Source organism: Balearica regulorum, chromosome 14 (assembly GCF_011004875.1).
Source record: "Balearica regulorum gibbericeps isolate bBalReg1 chromosome 14, bBalReg1.pri, whole genome shotgun sequence".
NCBI lineage: Eukaryota > Metazoa > Chordata > Aves > Gruiformes > Gruidae > Balearica > Balearica regulorum.
This window is the reverse complement of record NC_046197.1, coordinates 3,869,421-3,892,905: the sequence shown is the minus strand read 5'-3', so window position 1 is coordinate 3,892,905 and position 23,485 is coordinate 3,869,421. Positions and strand designations below refer to the sequence as shown.

Below are 23,485 nucleotides of genomic sequence, written 5' to 3'. Positions count from 1 at the left end.
AATTGGTAAACAAAAGTTTTTTAAAAAGTCTTAAATGGTTGTATTCAAAAATGTGTTGAAGCATAGCAGATAGTTGTTAAGCATCTTTTTTTTTCTTTCTCTTAATCTCTAGTGGTGTTTGTGCTTTGTGACATGTAGGCAGTGGTGTCCAGCCAGGTGTGAGAGCTCCGTGGTCACCTTGTTGGGTGCCTCATAAGAGAGTTCAGCATTTGCTTAGTATAAAGCTTTAAGATCTTCCTGGACTAGTGATTAGGCTCTGTATTGGTTCTAGCAGGGCCCAAGCCTGTCAATAAACGAGAAGATTAGGGGTTGGTGGTGGAAGCTGACCATCAGCGGGATTAACGGCTGCCCAGGCACTGCTGGGCCTCTGCCTCCTTCCCAACAACTCTTCTTTCAGCGGATCAGGGTTTTGCCACTCTGCAACATAGCTCTGATCTCTTAAAACTACATTTGAATGGTTTCCAGCTCTGGCTGAAGGGATAAAGTACTTTGTACTATTTATTATTCTGAGTAACAGCAATAAATCAGTGATCATAGCTAATAACAGCAAAAGGTATTAAGGGGACAGTGAGCATCAAGTACAATTTGTGAGGGTCTTTAGATGTCAATTAATTGTAGCTGGGCTTCTGCTGGGGGTTTTCTTGCCCTGTATAATCACGGTGATAAAGACAGGGTTAGTGCACGGTGGTGTGGTTTCTCCATGAGATAAGCAATGGGTTATTTCTCTTGGATTATATCCAAAAGCAGCTGAATAATGCTGAACTGGATTGCCTATCCCTCGTTCCAGCCCTGCGCCAGCGATGTTAGTACTGAAGAGCATCACGTACCATCTGTCAGCGCTAGTGCCCAAGTTGGCAGGGGATGTTTCTGATTACGACTGATCCAGGAAAATGTCTTCCCTCTGCCCCCCCAGCATGGGGCATACTGTCCAAGATTTTTGATGTACAATATGCAACTCTGCTGCAGAAATAGCTTTAGATGTATTTTTCTCATCGTCTTTAAGTATTTTCTCCATGTTTCTGTTCTCCTTGATATAATAGCAGCATTATGTAGCTGCCAATTGCTGTCCTCTGCTTTATAAGGTACTACTATCTTATTAGGTCAGGGAATTCAATAAGGGACAGAAATATTAAATTAGATTAAATAAAAAGTATATTTTGTGGGAGGGAAGGTCTAACTGGGAGGAGATGTCAGAACATACATAGAAACAAGAGTTTCATACTTAGAAAGGTGTGAGGTAAGACATAAATCTGTGATTTGAAACGCTGTCAGTATGTCTGTAGAGCAAATAGAGGTTATTGTGGGATGTGCAGAAACAGTCTTGTTAGCATGACTCCAGCGATAGCCGAGAAATGGGGGGGGGGAAGGTGTCAGGGGGAGCCCCTCGAAGGCTCTCGTAGCACACAGTGGCACCTGTGTCCTTACCATCGCTGTTATCCTTACCTGTGTTGCCAGATTAAAGCCAGGGCAGGGATGGCTCCCCTGACACAACGTACGCCTTCGCTTGCTGTGCAGCCATGCCTGCAATGCCCTCCATCCCCGTCCCAGTTTTCTCCTCCTGAACCACTGAGTCAGTTTTACTGCGTGTGTGCAAAGGGAGACCCTTCCAGCCAACTGGTGTGAGACCTGGACTTGGTCTCATGAGGTTGTAGGCAGTGAGACCTCCTCGAAACTAGCTGGTTTTGTGCCACCGTATCGTCTCTGACCTGGGCCTTCTTTGTTGCTTGTTCTTCCCCAGTTGTGTGACACCAAGTGACTCTAGCGGAGAACACGTCCCCAGGGAAGCAGCAATTCACTACGTTGTGTGAGTTTAACAACCCCTTGGTCCATTTATCTTCTAACTGTTTTTGTTAATACAAACAAAAAAGGCAAATTATACGTCACTGAGGTCTGTCTCTACCCCTTGGGGCCGTACTGAGATCGGGAACCACAGAAGTTCCATATCCCTCATTTGACGATAAGTATATATTCCTGGAAGGACTTAGACCCGCACGTATTCCTCAAGCTCTGCTGAGTATTTATGACCAGTCTCTGATGGCAGTACACCTTGCACAGCCGTTTGGGTGGTTAGTTTTATGTTGGTTGCTGCACTGCAGTTGGGGTTTCAATATTCAGACCAGAGGCTCAGGAAGCAAGAGGAGCAATTATTCCTGCTGGCACACATTCCCTGAATGACCATGCTGAAGTGATGAATTTAAGCTTTTGACATGTTCTTCACGGTAATATTAATAGCGGAGATTACTGCAGATGACAGCAAATTAGATAAGGCAGGGTCCCCCAATGCTTACTGCCTGCCACGGAATTAGTTTTGGCTTTAATATTTCACTTGATTGAAGAGTGGTGCTTAAGATCTGTACAGTGCCCCATATTTTTAACTTCCTCTAAGAAACAGAAAACGAGGGACATTGACATTCACGTCTGTGTGACGATTGCCTCGGGAAGAACTGATGGAGTTGTACTGGTTGGGAGGTACCACCTCAGAAAATTGGGTGGAGGTCAGAGGCAGGGAGAAGTCACAACTGCTCTTTCGATTTAGAGACCAAAGCTTGATTTGTAAATGTGTATCCCTACAGCGTTCAGCTAAGGGACGTCAGTGAAGAGGCGAGTTCATTGAATCCCTCTCCGTAAAATTTCAGATATGGGACTTTATGGTGGTAGAGCTTGGGGGGAGGGGGGGGGTTAAGTTTGTTTTTCCTTGCTTGATTTGGCATGGAGAAGCAAGGGACAGCTTTTTGTTTTCTAAAGTTGATTCAATGCAAATTTTTCTCGATACAAAAGCCAGAGTAGCAGGAAAGTTTCATCCTCAAAAGCTAAGTTGATGAAAGCCATATAATGAACACTTCAACGTGATTAACGAGAAGGCACAGTCCAATAGGAGTTCTCTGTTGCATTGGGTCAGCTGTCAGGTGCCGTTCGTGCTGCGCTGGAACGCCAGGAGTGGGCTGGCAGCGATCCCTCGGTGTCTGGGAAAACTGGTCTGGTTGGGTGGGAAGACACCCCCTCGCAGCCCCTGTCTCTAGTTAAACCATCTCCCCTAAAACTACAGGAAACTGGAGTGCTTTGTGGAGCCGAGTGCGAAGGTATCCAAAGTGGGTTTGGGAGGACGGGGAAGGCAGGGGTTAGCAGGGCACTGTACCTGAGCAAAGGAGCAGTAATTATCTATGTCGTTAACAGCCGTGGCAGCAGTTTCCACACTAGTGTGATTGTTTGGCTTTAGGATCCAGAGCTCCTTTTGTCACATTTGCATTTGTCCCACGGTCTGCATGTTGTGTCATGCTGTAGGTATACCCCTGATCTCCAGGGGGTAGGGTAGGCTCAATTAGGGCATTATTCACAGGACCCAAGGATGATACCAGCGCTGCTTTGCTAGAAAATCTCAGCTGTTTTTTCTTGACTGCCTTTGATCGGACTCAGGCCAGTGTATCCCTTATCCTAGTTGTAGAGTACCCATTAATTTGATGAAAATTTCAATTTAAAACGTGTTCTCACATCATGACCAGGGATGAATAACTGATAACAGCATAGCTGTATTGCACAAATTATTTGGAGATCGTTGAGTCTTTGCAGCGGGAAGAAGTGAGTGCAGGGGCACAGAGACCTCCAGGGCTCCTTTATTTTTAAGACATTGACTGAAGGAAAAAGTTTATAGTGAAGTTCTGCTCCCCTCTGGTTTTGTTTTGATTTAGTTGTTTGGTTTGTTTTATTTTGCTAATGTTTTGCTTTTGACAAAAGATTTAAATACTTGATCGTTGTTTGAATGTGGAAAAGTCAGCATTATTTTATCAGGAGAAGGCAGCACACAATCCTGGACCAAAACCAAGAATATAAATTTGTAGATAATTTATACATTATTTCTGTGAGCCTGACCCCCGCACAGACACTGGCCATTCTCCTTTTTTGAGAAACACAAATTGCAGAGAAGGGCTCAGGTAAAACTATATATAGACTTTCCTTGTGTTTACCTCTTGAAAATTTGCTCACATTAAAGCTTGAAAAAGTACCAAAAGTACAGATATTAGTAAGAAACCCTGTTTTGAATTATTATGGGGTTTTGAAGGGATTTTGTCATTGCCCTCAGCTAACACCTGGTTGTTATAAATTGCTATAGTTCAGCACGAGCTCCCGTAGTGGCAGAGAAGCAATCATCAGGAGCAACTCTGGCACCTGGGGATCGCCACGGCACACGGAACACCTGCTGTCTCTCATGGCAAATGCGGAAATAGGATAATTTCTGCAAGTTTTGAGTAGTTCTTATTGGACTGGTAACTTGGTGAAATTTGATAGGGTTGGGAAAAATAGATAACCACCCCTTCGTTTTGCTGAAACTTAAAATGAACCCAACAGAGGTTTCAGTGTGTGGAGAGCAGGGAAGTTTATATTCGTGACCTAAATTCTTCTAGGTTTTTTGTTAATTGATGACTGATTTATTTACACCTACATTTTCCCTGTGTGCTCATTTCCATAAATATAAAAAGAATCACAAAGGCTTTTCTGGATTTTAGAGGACTAGTAGATCATCTCTCCCTCTTACTGAATGCTACATGGTTTTAGATAGCCAGCATGACTCTTAGCTGAACGGGTGTTTTGTTTCTCTTTGAAGTCCTGGCTGGAGACAGCACGGTGGTTCTTGCGGAGGTTAAAGCAGAATGATAGGATGCACAGTCTTAGTTTAATGTGATCAACCAGGTTAACACCAGTATAAATATGATTATCCATTACATACTCCATAGGTTGGTCCCATATTGGCGTAAGCAGATCCATTTATTTAGCAGTTTTGTTCAACAAAAATCTATAGAAAAGGCCTAAAAGTACTTTCTTTTGCCTGCCTGAAATACCAGTTTTTGTTTGAAAAAAGAAAATGAGAATAGCAGCTAAAGGCTTCTAAGAGATGCTTTGGGGCCTGTGGACCTGTTTGTTCCTCGCCGTAGATCGCTGCAGTCCAGTGGCTGGTGGGTACATTTGACCGTTTGCCTCGCACCTTTCTCTCTCTAATAAAGGAGCAGGAAGCAGCAGCTAATTCCTTCTTCACGTTGTTTTTAGGTGGAATGAAAGTGCCACCTCCTTGCACCACAGGAGGAACGAGGTGGTCTAATGCCCCTGCCTTGCTCCCTGTCCCAGGTGTCTGCACGTTAAAAGCTGCGCGCTGCTGAGATCCTGCTGCCCGCGCCGCCGGCCCTCTCCAGCACCAAGGTGACAGTAATGGCAGCCCCTGCAGTGACGCAAGGGTTGGGCTGGCGGGCAGAGGATGTCTCGCAGAGTCCCTGCCCTCCAAATCGTAAGGTCCAGGAGCTGATATCAGATAAAGTCAGTAGCTGTGGCTTCTGCAAACCCACCTCAAACTCTTGCACTGCCGAGCCTGTGGGGGTGGCAGTTCAGAGAGACTCTCAGTTGGTTTTCGCTTGCGTATTGTTAAGCATGGTATGAATTTAAGTCATGTATCATTTATGGACGTGATTCTCTCTGCAAAGCTTTCTGGTGTTTAGCTTCTAGCATCTGTGAACGGGCTGTATCTGAGGAGCTGAGATGGTCTTTATTGAATGCGTTCAATGGCGCCTTTTGATTGCTAGTCAGCTTGTCTTGGTCTCACTTAAGAGAAATTGTGCAAAAGTTGAAATCTGGATTAGAGGGAATGCATGTAAATGCCATTCTAATATATTTTCCCTTGACATTTTCTTTTTCTTTTATTTTTTATTGGGTACTTTTATTTGTCCTGGCTTAGAGACGCTGGCTATGTTTGCTACTGAATGTGGTTACAGAAAAACATGTGAATGTGATTTCAGACAGCCTTTGGCCTCATGGTATTCTAATGCTTTCTCAGAACCATTTCAATCCATAAATTTACACTGGGATCTATAAGTTCAAGTCTCATTGATTTCAGTGACAGATGCATGAATGCACCTGTGAACTGAATCAGAAATAAGGGGCTTTACCTATTGGCAGAGGAGAGGTATCCTCACTTCCCTGACAGCTTGATTTGTTTCTGCAACTCATTCTTCCAGATGAGTAAAAAAAGATCTTGCTTATTACATGAGTGTATGCAACGTTATAACTAAACATCCTCTTCCAGAGAGGACATTGCAGCTACGGCTTAAGCCCTGGAAATTTGCTATTCTGGCAAAAGGAGCACTTGCTTTTGTCACAATTCATAAAGCTCTGGAGTAGCTGAGAGTAAAGGGATTTCTCAACCTCCTTTGTTTCCCTGTCTGCTGGTGCGTGAAAAGTTTGATTACGAAACTTTGGGGGAAATATGGTTTGTGAAATCAGCTTGCGTGTGGCAAATATCTAATTCCATCTCTGGGCTGGGAGCTGGGTTTCCCAATCAGAGGAGGAGTGTTAATCTCACCCCATCTATCTCAGAGCCTTAAGACTTCCAGTAACACATTCACAGCCGTGAACGTGCCTCTTTTCAAGGAGCACAGATCAGTATGCCTGGGCTGTATGTCCTCTCCATTCAAAAGGAGGTTTTATTACACTGGGTGAATTGCCTTCAAAACACAGGGAGTTTCTGTAACATTGCTATTTGTTCAAATCCTTACTGTAGCAATAACCAGATTGGCTTGCATGGCTTTTAAATAATTCATGACTTTGCACTGGGCTGCGTTCTTCACCAGAAAACAAGAGTTTCCTATAACAACTCTTATAGATGATCTGTCTTAATTGTGGTAGCTATCCCTTGTCATTGGTGGTGGTGGTGGTTGATCCTTAAAATCCTTTCTCTCTGGTTTCTTCCTGGGACTTTTGGATTCAGAAATAGTGCCAGGAATGCCTGTGGAGAGGACCTCCCTAGGACTGTGCTCACATCTTGCTTTGGGAGGTGAGGCAGGTCTGGCTCCTTACATCCCCACTCAGCCAGACACCAAGGGTGATGCTCTTGGCACTGTACCCTTGAACCTGCGTGCACCCCTACGTATCGCAAACAACAGTTTCCAGCAACTGACTTAGTAAAATCCCTGCAGTCAAAATATTTATGAAGCTCTTCTGATGTACTTTGGGAGATGGAGGTGGACCGAAGAAAAGAAGAGATGGGGATGCTACAGAGTCAGAGCTTAACAAATGTTAATTTGCTTTACCTGAGATATTCACAGCCCTTGCTGTGTTGTGCAAGGGGTGGAAGGTGTGTTTACAGATGAGGTGGACGTTACCACTTAAAACTACCAATCCAGACCAGGAGGGGAAAGGAAAGGCCCGGAGCTGAGCACACTGAACTTGTGTGCTTGGTCAGTGCGAGCGGCTGAGAAGGGAAATCCAAAGTTGGAGTAAACAATCAAGCTGAATTGGGATTTTTGTGTTTTATTTGCACTCACTCATTCCTTCTCCTAATAGAATCACTAAAACAACCTTTACCTGAAATATTAAGCCCTAAAGATTTGCTGCCACAGTAAATATTACACTTGAATTGATTAGGTGCACTTCAGAAATCAAGCCACATACTTAATAGAGGAGCAGTGCATATTTTCAATGTTTATCATACTGTATTAGGTGTTTAATTAAAAAGAGGTTCCCAGAGGATTAGCCAGCTTCATGTTGATGGCAGAAGCAGATCTGTTAGCAATTTTTGGCAGGTAATTATAATGTGGAACTGGATGGCTTGAGCTGAATATTTTATGACAGCAGCTCTAGTTGGAATGAAGAGAAATTTAATCACTCTTTTTGCTAGGGGGAAAAAAAAAAATCAAACAAGTACACACACCTGTTTGCTTCTGGAGGTTTGCTAGCTTGGTAAATTAGGAAGGAATTAGTGTCGATATTATCCAGATTACTGAGCTGAGCTCCACAGCAGGGAGCACGGGAGTTGGCTGATGGCTTTCACTGCTCACGCTTCTGCAAACACCTGCTCCCGCGTGCTCCTCGGGGAGCCGGGAGGATTTGATTTCCATTGTCTGCTCTTATGTTGGATTAAGCCGGATCAGTGGGACAGGATGTAGCCCTGCGTGTGAGAGGTAGAGCACGGCCAGAAAAGGAAAGCCTCTTCCCCTCCTTAGGCAACGTGCTGCCTGCCTGGGTGTGATTTTTAAGAATCTTCTTGACATCAGAAAAGATTTTACCCAACATAGCTACCATCCACTGGTCCCTCTGACATCCCTGTGGCTGAGCAAACTTAGCCCTTATCAACATTTGTTGATCTTGATACCACGTGTGGCAGCAGGTAGATGGTGTGAGCGGAGACAAGCAACAATTTGAGAGCAAAGCAGTCGTGGAGCATGCTTGTTTCCCAGACAGCCTCAGCCCAGACCCCTCACCACCAAGGTGCTCACGTACGAGGGCTTCCATGGCAGATCTTTTGTGCGGGTTGGGACACGTCACGTGCCGCGTCCATTTGCTGCTGCTCATGTTGCTCAAAAAGCTGCAAATGAAGAGGTCATGTTGGATCAGATCATTAATCCTCGAAGTCCAGCAGTAATCCCCCGCTGGTGGCTAGTGTCTGAGGTCTCGCAGGAGGACCTGCTCCAGCTGTGCTGCTGGGAATCTTCTGTATGTTATCGGTCTGCAAAACAAAGTATTTAGTCGAATGGCTCTCCCAGGAGCAGACTTGTGCGAGACATTCGTGAATGAGACATTTACTTAACGCAGCTCTATCTAATCACTCAGTGGCTCCATGGAAATGAGGGACCTTAAGAGAAAGGTGGGAGAACTCAACCCTGCATTGACATGTTTGTTAGCATTGGGATCCGAATTAACTAAAATAAAACATAGATTTTAAACTGTTATTATTTGGCATTGACTGCAGCGTTAGTTGTCCCTGCACGATGGGGTGTGTTTTCACGAGAGGACGTGTTTCCTGGCCGTGCTGGGGCGCGTGCAGCAGTGGGAGCTGCCAAATCCAACCACGGTTGCTGAAGCCACCTGTGAGCACTGACAGGAGAGTTTGGAGAAGCCCTGAAACATTGGGCTCAGCATTTTATAGGCATTAGGCTGAATGAGCTGATATAAGGAGAAGGAGAAAACAGATGGGAGAAAGCATTTATGAAGCAGCTGCCTGTTAACCAATAATTTGGTACATTTCCTTCAGTTCTTTTCATTAAGCCACAATATGTGGATGTCTCATTTTCTGTGAGATGCATTGAATGTTCAAAAGACTCGACTATAATTACACAAATGCTGAAAGAGCAGACACACGCACTGTGTCAGGAATAGTTCTCTCTCTCTGTGTTTTGGAGTACAACAGTCCGATACAGCACCCTTCTTCTACACCTATCACTTCTTTCTGAATTCTTTTGAACAATTAACAGGGTAATGAGATGAACTGATGATTTGCAGTGAATGTTGTTAAACTCTGAGAACTCCCTAGGGAGGGTTTGGTTTCGGATCTCAGACCCATTGGGGGCAGCTTGGTGTGGTAACCCAGGATTTATCAATGTATAGAACAAAAGTTGCTTGATTGTCAGTGATCTCTTATCACAGGAGAGAATTTGAGCTTTCATTCTGATAACAGCCACATACAGTCACATCTTTGCACTAATCTGAGACCCCTTGCGTCTGCAGTTAAAAATATTAAGACTGAATTTTTGTAAGAACTTGAACTGCTAACATTGTTTTCCTGACTTTGTTGCACAGGTTGTTAATGATATTATGTTAATGACTCAAACTTTCCCAGTTGCCTGCCCACCTCAAGTTCCTCACCAAAATGCGAGCCAGCTCTGCCAGGGATCTGTGCCACAGGGTCAGCAGGGAGAGGCCACGTCGTGTGGAGCACGTCCGTCCCCGAATGGGAAGGTGAGCCCAGCTTGGCTCTGCTTTCCCAGCCTCGGAGCAGGGAGGGAGATGCTATGAAGCTCTGGATCTCGTTCCTCATCCTCTAAATCCGCCTGTAGGATAAATTTGACTTGCACCAGTCCCAGGCAGCGGAAGGGAACATCATTCCCAGTGTTTGTGGTTAAGATAAGCGGTTTGCTTAGTGACTGTGCGTACAGAGATCGGGTGCTGAATCAGAAGAGGTGCTTTGAGTACAGTTAAACAGGCAAGAAATTATAGTGGATTCCAGGCAGAAAGGAATGACAAGACGTAACACACCAGCCTTCAATAGGCAGTAATGCTAAGCAAGCCTCTCTGTTAACATTTGAAGTTTCCATGGCATGAATCAAGGCCTCGGTTACTAAGTCTGCCTGCAGGAAGCTTGCGTGGTTTTTTTAAACTGAGGTGAAAAGAAAACTGAATCTTTACACGCAGAGTAGGTGCTGCCTGATGGAGAGGCCTGCCAGGCACTCCAGCTTTTCAGATGCCCTGAGCTCAACAGGAAAGAAAAGCTCGAATTTTTGTAACCGGTACCCACTTGCTCTTCCAGCAAAATTTCCAGAGCGTTTCAGTCCTTCTCCGGTTTTTGATTTTGGGGTCAAAGGGAAATATAGGCAACTGCTGGCAACTGTCAGAGTTTCATTGAGATGAGCACAGTCCCATGGAACTGTGACAACTTCTACCAAGTAAGCAGTACATCAAGGATCTCCTTCACCTCCTAGTGCAGTGAACTCAAGAAATTAATTTCAATTATTTCTGAAAGCTTTAAAAATGTTAATGTCAGAAAATAGTGACTTTCTTGTGAACTTCAAATGGGGTTATGTGCAGACATGGTAGTGCAGGGGTGTGCAGAAAGTCAGTTTATCAGTGTCCATCTCGCAAGCTGCTTCATCTTCTAATGCCAAGCTCCTGACTTACCTTGTTGATAATTCAGATTAATCATTAGCTTCTTAATAGTCTTGGTCATTAGCCTTATTAGTTTTTAGAGCTCATTAGGGAGTCTGAGACAATCTGAGGAGGCAGTAGCCTCTTGTGGCAGCCAAGTCCCGTGTTTGTGTTGCACCCAGAGAAGCTAGGATGCCTTCAGCCCATGAGAAAGCTCTGCTCTCCGCTGAACAGCACTGGAGTGGCTTTTACCACTTGGGTTGTCTTTGCTCCCCAAACACGTGTCATTTCAGCTCCTCTGTCAGTGCTAGCAGCCCACCCAGCCCCACTGTCCCGTTGTACCTTACTCTCCTGAGCTGGAAGCTGGGACCTGCAGCCCCATCGCAGGCAGCGCTTCTGCACTAAGAGTAGTGGGAGATTTGCGTGTGCAAAAGGCTCTGGCTCCTGAGGAACGCAATTACCATTGATCAGGCTAAAACGGAGATGTGTGCTTTGAGTTTAGCTTTTCATGCCGGTATTGTTATCTGCCGAATTCATTAACTCTGCAGTGCAGCTCAGGGTGCCTTAAAAATTTAAATGGGATTGACTGAAAACCAAAGCCTAAGTACAGATGAGTGTTATTTACCTCCAGTAGTCCCTATAATTCTTAGTCTGGAGCCAAAGCAGCAGCAGTAATTTTTTCCACCTCTTCTCTATAACGGTCTTCTACGTTAAAACTTAGCTTGGTTGCGTGTCCGCATGTTCCTGAAGAGAGGCAGGATCCATCTGCACAAAGGCTAGGGCCAGCACAATGGAGGGGCTGGTGGCAAGGCAGGAGCTGGCCCTCAGGAGCGGTGGCATTGCTGTGTGCCTGACAGCCACACCACCCTGCCCCAGGTTAAAAAGCTGCTTGGGCTGTGCGCTGCAGGGGCTGGTACGAACAGAGCTCTGCTTTTGGCCGCAATATTTGTACTATGTGTTTCTCACACAAAGTCTCTAATGGTTTCTGATGCTGGAACTGCTCTTTCTGTCAAAGTACTTGTAGGAAGTTTCTCCTCTGGCTGCTGCTCATATATTACCTGTTTTCATGGCACCTGTAGGAGTTTAACTGTCCTTGAGGCTCTTCTCCTGTTTTCCCCACCAGCAGATCAAGTTGGTTGGACTGAGCTGGAACGTGCAGTTGTTACGGAGGGGCGACAGGGAGGCGCACAGAGACGGGTATCTCCTGGAAGGCTCGTTTCTAGAGCAACTCAGGCCTGTTTTTCTTTCTGGTCATTTGCAATGTCTGAAGACTGAAAAGGTGGATATTTCCAAGGTGGGAACATGCAGCCAAAGAATAGGGGCTGAGCCTCGACAGACCGATTTTCCCCATCACGTGTGTCATGCTGTAGGGCAACACTGCAGCTGACCAGCCCTACCTGAGAGCTGGCCGCACCGGTGATGGAGGAAACCTACACTGTGCTAACACAAAAATAGTATAAAAATCAATTCTTCCCCTTTTTCCATAATATCATCCTTACATCTAATGGAGCTTAGGCAGAGTGCAGAGTCATGTCCACTGTTGGTGGCCTGATCTTTTCCCGTGCATTTAAAGATGTCTCAGCCAGTGACCTGTTGCCCACACAGTGAGAAGCTTTTCTGTTCTGTTCTGCATACTGTGCTCTGGTCTTATGTTACCAGAAGATTACCGATTGTGCAGAATCTGGAGCAACAGATACATAACTGGGTAAACAGAGACAGCGCATTGTGCAGTCAATAATTTTTCTTCCCATTCCTGGAGACAGAAATAAGCAAAATTCAACCAAGGACAAGAACACTGTAGCTACAAAACTGGTACTGGACTTACCAAGATACCTTAAATGTTTTCTGCTCTGATTACAAGTATAATATGATTACTTCTCAGGGCTTGCATCAGGTCTCTTTACCATATGCGCTGGACAGGATATTTACAATTAGTTTCAATCAACGTATTTTGTAAAGTTAGAAGGAAAAAAATTCATAGGTGATATTTAGGGGAATATAACATTTAAGATACTTGTGGTCAAATTTTAATAGCTCTAAGTTCTGCTGACAGAACTCAGGCGTTGTTGGCTTTGGCAGAAACTAAGTGCTCCCTGCATCTGAAGTTTGAGTGCCTATGGTGCTAGAGTTGCTTTTTAACCATTAATTAAAATGTTCTGTTAAAATACTAAAATCATAATAGGTATTCTGCAGTTGGTATTGTCAACTGAAATTGTGACTTCATGAGAGTAAAAACGTTGTATTACCAGCTTGCTGTTATGCTTCTACATCACAGCCTTATTGCCTGGATACAGAAGGTTATTATCAAATCCCGTTATGTGTAAGCTAGTTAAAGCCTGAAATATTAGTGCCTGCCACTGCATTTCTATAATGAAAGACACATAGTTTTTAGAATCTAAGAAAGATGTATGCAGTCAATACTGGGACTGATTTATATCTTTATTTTTTTAAAATATATACACTAGTGTTAAGCAAACTGTTTCTTTTGATTTTGTAACTTTTTAGATCCTGTTTACTCTGTCACGCTATGTTAGTCCTGAATTAATTAGTTCTGAAGTAGTCCTGAATAGATAAACAAAGGAAGAATGTGGGTTGCCCTTTCTTAAAAGGATGGGGCTTCTTTTTCATGTTTTGAACAGGACTTTCCAATGCCATTCAAAGGCATTCATTCTAAAAGATGAGAAATTTCCAACAGCCAGTGGTGATTCAGCACCAGCGCTGTCTCTAACAAGACTATCATCATAAATATAGTAGCCAACAATAAAGCATCTCGGTAGGGTCATTTTATTGTTGTGGAATCAAATAGAGAAAGGTGGTCCCTATGTAAGGCATCAACATAGCCATGTTAGAAGGCAATTTGGGGAAATTTGAGTCTCTAACTGCCATTTAAGAGCAAACTTCTTCCTGTGAAAAGAAGTAAGAGTGCTAATAAGCATCAAGAAAATGAGCGTGATGAAAATTAAGCTGACCAAGGGAAGAAGAAACTATTATTAACAGGAGCATCTCTGACTTTTACTGAATTTATTTATCAGGTCTGGCAATGCCCACTTCCCACCTGGTTTAGGTGGTGAGGAAGGGATGCGGCGTGCTCCTGCCTGAACGGCTCCGCACTCCGTTCAGAGGGGCCGCGCACAGATCAGGGGTCTACCAGGCAGCATCGGGAGAAGGGGTCTGTGCCGCCGCCTTTTACATACTTTTCTTGACCGAGATTTTAGAGAGAGGAACGTGAATTATTGCACAAAACACAGAAAGGCATCCTGCAGGCAGGGAAATCTTTAGCTCCTGCCGTGTTAGCTATTTCTGTGCTACACTGAGCACAGATTTGAAATGTAATGTGGTGATTTTAATAGAAAGTCAGCTAAGAGCAAGAAGGTAGCAGTCACAGTATCGAGGGCTTACATGCCACATTGGCCCTAATCTGTAGAAAAATGAATCCCCAACAGCATAATTGACACAAAGGTCCTGCTCCTCTTACTCCAGCTGCTGCAGCTGTTGGGGCTGAGCGCAATATTGTTCTGCAGAGCCCATTTTTCCTCTAAACCTTGAATATATAAAGCAGCAAATGCACCCCCAGGCACATATTCCGCAGTACCTGCAAAATGCACCTGTACTTCCACCTCTCTTCTTTCCTGTTTCTACACGGGGGCAATGCTCGTCCTCTGCCAGCTCCTCGTGGGAGCGACCCTGGTCCCAAGCTGGCAAAGGGCTTGAAGGTTCAGTGCATCGCCCTGTCCTTTCACTCCATGTACGGAGGAGCTCCTCATTAGCGTCCTTGGGCCGGACAGCCAGGGGCGGAAGGAGGGCAGGACCGATTTATTCTACTGCTCAGGTTAAAAAAAGTCAAGGCACCAGCTGGGTCTTAAGACAAGTCTGCAAGAGTGCTGCAAGTGTTAATGTGGGGTCTTTGTAGGTGAGTTCACAGCAGAGACGTAAATGACCACACGTAGCTTTCCATATAGGATATTTTCATAAGAAAGCCAGAACATAGAAAGCTAGTGATGTGTTTGGATTACATAAATCTTCTGCCCTATAATATCAGCTGTAATCATTAAAATTACAGCTTAATTATGCGCTTGGGCACAGGTACAAAATAGTAATCCTGCTCCACTTGTCAAAACTGAGATGATGGCTGATGGCAGCCGTGTGATTCTCTCTGCCCCAGCCACAAATTTCATTAACTCACGTGACAACTGCCAAGTCCTGCTATTGACAGAAACTCCATGGAAAATTTGCTGAATTTCTTGGCTTGTGCTGCTACTTAGCTGTGTTATAATGCAAGGATAGTTTAATGAATCCCAGGAGCCACATGATCTCTACCATAAAGACCACTCCATAACTTTTCAATCCTATACAATATATAGAAATTAGTCATTTGGTTCTTGAAAGGAGCAGTGAATGCATCCAGTTCACATCCCCAGTGATGCATGGTTCAGTGCTCATCATGATATGATCATTTATCAGTGGCAATACTGGAGGCAGTTTTTAAATTCAGCACCTCTGCCATTTCTGAGATGAGCATGTTGCTGGAAGAACTGTCAACTCCTTGGTACCAAGACATTTGTTACATCTTTTTATAATTCTTAATATCAGTTCAGCCCTTTTTCAAACAAGTCTGACTTCTTTAATCACTATGTAATCTTCATATAGGCCCTCACACAATAACGTATGCATATATGGCTCTTGTTAATTTGAAAGGAGTCACATTTGCATAGTGGTGAAGATTAAGAAGATTAAATGTCTTAATAAGATTCGATATTTTCATTATTCTTTGTACTCCTGGGGATGGGCAGGGAAAAACCAGCTTGCTTTCTCAGATAACATCCCGATCTTTGGTATTTGTTAATATGTTTTTAATGAAAGACTATAGACCTGGTTGAGACTGCAGGCATCAGAATGGGGGGAAGAAGGAAAGGTGTTTGGTGTCACAGCCACTGCCCTGCACAAACGGGTGTCTGGGCTGGCTGTGGACCTTGATGTGTTTCTCTGTCCTCTATCACTGCAGCTGTCCAGCCAAAGAGGCATCGGCAAAGAAGCAGGATTATTTCTTAGGTGCTAACCACCTCATCAGAAGGCATCAGAGGGTAATTAGAGGAGTGCAAACTTGCTGACGGTTGTTTGCCTATGATGTCCCCTGATACTGGTAGCCTTTCTCCAAGGGGAGAGTTAGCAGAGATCAATGCTGCGCAGCCTGTCCTTTGTGGAACTGATTCTCCATCTCCCACACTGGTGGCTGCATTATTAAAGCCTCCTGTAGCAAGGGAGAGCTAGGTGAGCTCAGGAAATTCATATTTTTGGCCGGTAGTTATGGTAACGCAACTCTGACTAATGAAAATTAAAGTTTGACACACTACATACACTGCTAGAAATGTCTGTGCAATATTAACAAATGCTAACAAATATGGCAAATACTATGTGTATGACTGCTATTGGGATCCGTTCTCTAACAGCCATGGCAGGCTCTCTGGAAATGGGTTTGGGAGCATCAAATATTCTGAATATCTCAGTCTTTCATTACTCCCTTGGTGGCTTTGGCACTTTACATCTGTTATCTACTCTTAACTTTATTTAGCCTATTTTGCAGCTTTGAAAGACATGTTCTTGGCTTTGCCAAGGGTGACCAATTCCTCTTCTGCCTTTTAAAGAATTCATTGGACTGCAGTGTATTACTTTAATTCAGAGAGATTATTGCTAGTACCCTTTCTGAATTACGTGTACAAGGCTAATGGATCATTTCAGATAAGTGTAGATTGTGAATGCAGTAGTACTACTGACAGTCTTCTGGGCAAACACACAGCTGTGGACCATGAGTTACTACTCTCTCTTAAAATGACAGAGCAAGTTTTTACTTTGTTTTAGCCCTTATGGCTCCAGTAGGATACCAGTAGGATAAGGGCAGGCTCACAGTAAGTAAAGCAAAAAGAATCACTATGATTCTGGGAACAGGACTTTTTCAGAAAGTATAAATTTGTTATCCTTGAAATAATTATTTTGATAGATTCCCTGTGGCCTACTGAAGATGTGTTTGATTTGCTTTTGTGCAGCTGAATCAGGTAGGTATCCATCAGCCTCAGTGAAACACATCATCTGTAGTTGTATTTCCAGGTGCCAAAGAAAGCCCATCAACTTTTAATGTGGTTGATTATTAAGGAGCGTTTGATGTTGTTCATACTTCTCCTGGGCTGAGCAATGAAATGCCCAGAACATTTAACATAGTAGCTTGACATTTAAATGTCAGTTAAAAGCCTTTTCTTGAGCTGGTACCATTTCCAGCGGGACGTGTGTTTCATTAATGGGACAGCCTCACAAATAGCTGGATAATGTGATTGTGATTTCAGGTCCTTGCCACAGTTTTGTTCTACAAAGAGAGAATTTAAAATTAATTATTCCCAGGACCTACATAACTTATGGAGTTTGTAATGGCTGGTACAGCAGCCGCTGTGTTCACAGGCAGGTGGAGACAGCCACAGGGAAGGTTTGACTGTCTGTGTTGGAGAACCACGACGCCCTTAGGAAATATTGCCAGGAATGATTGTGAAAATGGTATTTATTTTCCCAAACACTTCAATTGCTACTGAGCAAAAATTTGCTTGGAAATAATAAAGGACCTCAGCAGTTAATGCTGTGACTATAGGATAAACTTCCTTGGTGACCACAGACCGTAGACGTCCTGTATGGTGGTGGCTCTGTTTTATCTTTAGAAGGTAGAAGGGGAGATGGTAGAGGAGGGCCACCAACCGACACGGAGCAGCTTGTGGACCTGCTCTAAGTCTTAGTGCTTTGAGCACAGGATGCTGCATTGCAGTGGGTCTTCTAGTAGGGCTTGACACGTCCTTTGCCCCTGTGGTTTCTCTTTGGGCTGTACCACCTGAACGGCTCTGAGCAGTTGTCTGCCTGCAGAGGGACAACGTTCCTTATTTCTCTTTCTCTTATTATGCGATAAAACAGTTCCAGTTCCACTGCAGGGGAATAGCAATAGAGCCAAGAGCAAAATTTGCCCTTCTTGTTTTCCATTCAGCAGCATTCTCTTTAATTTTTAATGATTACAAATTACCCTATTCATGAGGCTTTGGAATAATCAATAATGTATGCACATTTGGTGGGGGACAAGTGATGTCATCTGTCTTTTTCAAGTCTGCGATTATAATGTTAGATCTGGTACTGACAGTTTGAAATCCTTTATAAATGAATTAAATTGCTTTGTAACATCTAAAAAGAATAGGCTGTACTTGATCAAAACTGTTCCTTTCTGAGGTAATAAATAAAGTAATAATACGATTGTTAATTCATTGTTTGAGGTTTGGAATCAAATTTAGGATGAAAATAACAAACATAGGTGTGAACTCCTGTTTCTAACCATAGTTTTATCTCAGGAGGATCTTGGGCTCCCTTTCCATAGGAGAGCAGTTGGGTTGCATTGAGAAGCAGCCTGATATAAAATGCAAGCTAATGCAGACAAACCAAGGAAATTAACCCAGAACTTCCAAAAACTACTTTGATTGAAGTTCGTGTATCAGCTTGTCCAGTTGTACTCTTAGGGACAGACCGTGCCTCCGTCCTGTGCGGGGGCAATGGTGCTGCTGGGCCGTTTTTGTTGTACGTTGTGGGTTACAGTCAGTTGATCAGAGATTGCTTCTTACTGGGGCACCGTGCTAAGCAGAGTTCAATATGAATTAATGTGTTAAAAGTACCTTTCTAAAGATTGTTTCTTTCCACTTGCTGAAAGCAATCCTCCAACAATAGAGTAGACGGTTCGTTAGAGTTTCAGCCTGTCTGTCCATAAATGTCCCCTAGCACATAACCAGGAATTGTCCTCACACTGGTTCAAACACACCTCTAAAAAAGCCCCAATGTATTTGTAACTTCCAGAGGCAAATATCATCTGTTCTTGTTTAAAAAATGTTTCTGTAAAGAAATCTGTGCCAAGTCATTGGCACGTGCTGGCAAGTTAGAGGTGTCGGTGCTCCAGGGACCGAGGAGATGCCCCGTTCATTTTTGCTGCACTATACACCCTGCTTAGGTAGTCTCACAGATAAATTCCAAACAAATCAAGGTAACTGGGAAATACAGATGATCTATTTGAGACCATAACCAGTTGAGATTTCAAAACACGTAGCTCATGTATGTTACTCATACTGTTATTCCATCTCTTTTATTACGTCCTCTACTGAGTTAGCACAGCAAGGATGTGATGGCAAAGTATGAAACGGTTGGGTTCTTTTCAAGCTATGCCAATTATTAACTTTCCTCTGTTTACCAAGGAAATAAATCCTTTGGTTTATTAGTTTGCGGTTTTGGGGGGTTTGTTGTTTTTCATTCCATTAAGCTTTTTCAATGTTGTGTCCAAATAGAACTTGCTGCTTTATATTGGATCCTAAGTCATGGTTGGATCCTTAGGATGATCACAGAAGGTGAAGGGGATCTCTCCTTTCATTTGCAATTCTTTTCTTCTATAGGACAGTATTAACTCAATATTAATCCAAGATCTACTGAATAAAATTACCCTAAGACGTAGGCTGTTAGCATGGGGGCGAGGGGGAAGGAGAGGAACGCGGGGAGCAATCTGAATGTTTGAGCTCAAGTCTGGAAAGTAAGAGCTTGAATTTCTCTTTATGTTTTATTTATTTAATGTTTATTCCACCTATGCAGTCATTTTTAAGACTGCCACAGTTGTTATTTAATGTGATCAATATTCACGCTGTTCTCAGTGCCAGTGCAAGTGAGTATGTCTCGTGCACCTTTCTTTTCTCATGTAGTGTGTTGCATAACTACTATGAAAATATAACTATTCGCTCTGGTCCCATCTATGCTAAACAGAAATGCAAATCACTATCCTAAAGGCAATTCAAAGGAACACTGTGTACTGTATACTTTTTAATCATCTTCTTGTTACTTTTACCATTAGCAACAATAATTAGTACCATTAGCAACAACTGTGTTTGATTTTAATTTGGCAATATCTATTGCTGTGAGGGAAAGGGTCAGGGTGCAATATTTAGAAGTACAGGAATGACTGTATGAAAAGAGAGCAATGAGGTTTTAGCATTTGAATTAATTTTGTCTTGGGATGAAGTTGAGACGACTTAAAATTCTGTAAAATGATTAGATGTATAAAATGCAGATCAGGCCTGTGGGCAGAGCAAGCATCTGCACCGTGGAATATGGGTATGAATCTGGTTTGGCGTGATTTGTCCCAGGATTTGCTGCGTTGTCTCCTAGATCCTGGCTAAGGGCCCAGGTCAGCCGTCGAGGCAGTGAGCAGAACCTTAAAGGTGTCATTCAGGAGCAGACCTAGTAATGATGATCCAGGAGTTCATCCAGCTGTATTCCAGTTCACGGGAGTAAAACAAGGAGCAAGAAGGCATTTTGCTGCAAATACCCTGCTGTATTAGTGGAGTTGAGAAATGTGCACAGAATTTGCACCTCTGGGCCAGGAATAAATTAGCCTTGGTTCCAAACCTGTCCCTCCTCATCAGATAGCTGCTTTTTCATATTTCTCTGCTGCGGCTTGAGGTTTGATCTCTTCCACTGATTTTAGCTCAAAAGCAGCCAAAATACCAGGTGCTTCAGAAGTAGATGCTGTCAAAACAAGACTTCTGACTCTCTGCCTTCTGGCTCTACCCATCACTTGCCGGTGCAGAGGGAGTTCTGTGCTAAACTTTTTGCAGTTCCCCTCTAAAACATAGGTGGATTTTTAATTGCCTTGTTCTTTGTTAGTTCATTTTATTCCTGGTTCCCCGTGCTGTTCGATAATAATCTGCAAAGGCTAGGGTTAGGTGTATTAATTCATTCTGCATAATTAATCTTGCATAAATTAGCAATGTAGAAGTTCTGAGCTGTGACTGGGCTAGTGAGGCAGGCGCCCTCGGTGCTCCCTGGAAGAGAGAGGCAGCTCCACGCAAGTCTCCATCCCACCTCCCTTGGGTCACCGATTTTAGTAGGAGATGAATCACTTGCTTTTCCTCTCCTTTGAGTAGAAAGAGTCTGGATGACTCACAAACACTTGCAAAGGGCTTAAATGTTAGATATCCTGGTTAAGTTCATCCCTGAAAGCTCCTTCAGAAACAGGTATTTTCAGGGACCAAGTCGATTGGCTTATTTTGGAGGAGAACCAAGGGGGAGTATTGCTCACCATGGGCGTCAGTGTTAGGGCATTGCTGGGCTGTCCCCACCGGGCCCGGTCCTCAGCCGTGTGTAGCATGAGGAGGTGGTTGTACACCCCAGCGTAAGCTGTGAGCCTTGGGTTACAACGGCTTCAAGCCTGATTCCATTCCCAATCCAGTTAAGGCCAAGCCAAGCAGCTGAAACATTAAACCCCTTTCTAGTCCCGAGGAAGGCTTACGACCGCCTCTGGATTGCCTTGGGTAGAAAGACTTGGGTGTTGCTGCAGTGTGGGATTATCGTTTTCTTTCCCTTCGGCCCCATCTTGTAAACTCTTCTTCAGGAGGGAGCAGAAACCATTTTTTTGTTTGTTTGTTTTATTGCCTATTAAATATTTTAATAAAGGGAATTTGAGGCTGTGGTTGGCACACAGGTTCTGTGAAGGGCCAGATGCATTTAAAGGTTTCAGCGATGCATTTAAAGGTTTCAGTCTCACTGATGCCGCAGGTCCAAAACGTGTCCGAGTGCTTTGCTGAGCAGGGGCAGCAGGAGATGGCGGTTCCCGCTGTGGGGCTGATGCAGCATGGCAGTGGGGCAGGTTGTGTTGATGCGCGGAAAATCGGACTCCACAACCTGTGAGGTTGTAAACTAGGTATGTTTATTCAGCGCTGGGCAGCATGGGGGGTCATCCCACCAAAATCGTGCGCACCTTGCGGCAATTCCCTTTGAATTTTATACAACAGAATGTTACATATTCAAAAAGCGCCTATACATATTCATGATCTTTCCGCGGAGAGGCGGTCTTATTACAATGAGGTCATTTCCATTGTCTCCACCTTTAACTCCTCTCAGCTGCGCACGCGCAGTGCCTCTTGGTGGTCGTGGGCCCGGGTCTTAGGGATGAAGGCCGTATGTCTTCCTCACTGTGCACTTTTCACCTTCACCACAAAACTTACTCAGACCGGTTCCTAATTAGCAGAGAATCCTCCGTGTTCATTCCATTCTGATTTACTACCTCCTTATCTTGTGATTGGTTACAAAAATGCAAGCAGAGCGAAGGGTCATCTTGACCCTTCCTTATGCTAGTTCTTGTTAAAACATCTTACGTAAGGGTTAAGATTACTAGATATGTGGCTCAAGCTAGTTAATGGTCCTGCCATTTCCCTTAAGTGTTAGTTCTCTCTATCAGTCTTGGCACCCTTGGCTGCCTTGCCGCTGTTACAGAATTAGCTAGCTGCGAAAGGATGTCTCCAGTCCCAGGTTGTGTTTTCATCATGGCATATGTCCTGGATGTCTTAAACTTGCTGAAGCCCCCAAAATCTCCCAGACGCATCTGTTTTTATTGCTTATGTCCCTTTAGTTATAGGTATATTCTGCTAAAGCTGCCTGCTCTTTGTATGATTTCTACTCCAGTGCTTTTCATTACAATAAATTCCTTTCTCTTCCAAATATAGTTAAGATAATTGCTCCTTTTACAGCCCACAATTACCTTAAAGATTTTAGTTAAGAGCTCTGAAGAAGCATTTCAACATCCAAAGCAATAGGAGTCTTTATCAGTGCTGCTGCTGAGATGCCCGAGCCCTCCTGGACCTGTTGCAGGCTCCTCAGCTCACTGAGAAGACTCCGGGCCAAGCTCCTCAGCTTCTTCCCAGGCCTGAAATAAAATTTCATCACAGATGAACAAACCAGCGTATTTCCAAACAACTGTGCAGCTTAATAAGTAAATTGATATTTGCCATGGAAGGTTACGTGCTCTGTGCTTGTCTACCTCATGCTTGTCATTACTTTTCCTCCATTTGGCTCTGGAATAGTCGTCATTCCACTTGATTAGCTCCCAGCTGATGGAAAAGGCAGCAAACTGCTTCTAATAGAAACACAGCGGTCTGTGTCTGGAAGAGGGTTGTTGGAAGCGAATTTAAAATATAACAAATGAATTGAGGAAATGGAAGACATCATTTATATTTCATTGTAAAGATGGTCCCCTTGCAGCTGTGCAAAGAGGCTCACCAAGGCGTTGTTGAATAACGGTGCTTTGGGAGAGCTGGCTGAGAATTTCCCGTTCGAGCAATTTTTGTAAGAGAAAATGCAGTTCCCAGGAAACAAAATAACTTCCCAGAAATTTGCTTTTATTACGAAAAATAAAAAATTACATATTTTACTGTCATTTTGACATAAATGTTAACACGTTTGCCAAAATGGCCCGAAGCATTTAATGTTGCGTTAGTACTAGCTGGAACGCCCTTACTGCTGTGCATCGGTCCACTAAGCCGTAGCTCAGGACTCCCCATGTTTAGCTGTTTGAAGGTTTATATATTCCTCAGCTATCGGTTACTTTTTGGCCAGCGACTGTCATTTACGGGCCCTAGAGAAGGGCCCGTAGCCGGGCTGAGGCCCGCGGGAGGTCGAGGCAGCGGGCTCTGGAGGTTTTGGCGCTGTCTCCAACCGCGCTCTTGTGCGCTGAGCGAGCACGGCCAGAAGTCGCGCTCTCAGGTGGGTGGAAAATCAGGATCAGGCTCAAAGCTAGGCTAATCAGATATTTAAACTTTTCCAATGAGTCAGGTTGCTAATATTTTCTTTTGCTCAAAGCAATACCTTTGGAGGATGTACTCACTACAGTACAGAATCTGTTAGACCAGATCAGCAGCATCATTTCAAGAGAAAGCAGGCTTGGGAAGAGATGTCTTTTCTGGAGGAGGGGCGAAAGCTGCACGAAAGCAATCTGCAGTCCCTCAGGAAAATGAAGTTAATTCATTTCAGCTTGTAAAAAAAA

The 23,485-nt window shown here is 43.8% G+C and overlaps 1 protein-coding gene across 5 annotated transcripts in view; it reads left to right on the top strand.

Annotated features, from left to right (window-relative positions):
• KCNIP1 (potassium voltage-gated channel interacting protein 1) overlaps positions 1-23,485 on the top strand; it is a 443,945-nt gene that overhangs the window by 208,220 nt on the left and 212,240 nt on the right. For 2 of the 5 annotated variants that reach the window (XM_075766510.1, XM_075766515.1), the window contains exon 1: positions 1,742-1,804. The exons of the other annotated variants lie outside the window; for them this stretch is intronic. The gene's annotated coding sequence lies outside the window, so the exon portion shown is untranslated. Of the gene's footprint in view, positions 1-1,741; positions 1,805-23,485 lie in introns of those variants that run through there. 5 annotated transcript variants of the gene reach the window in all.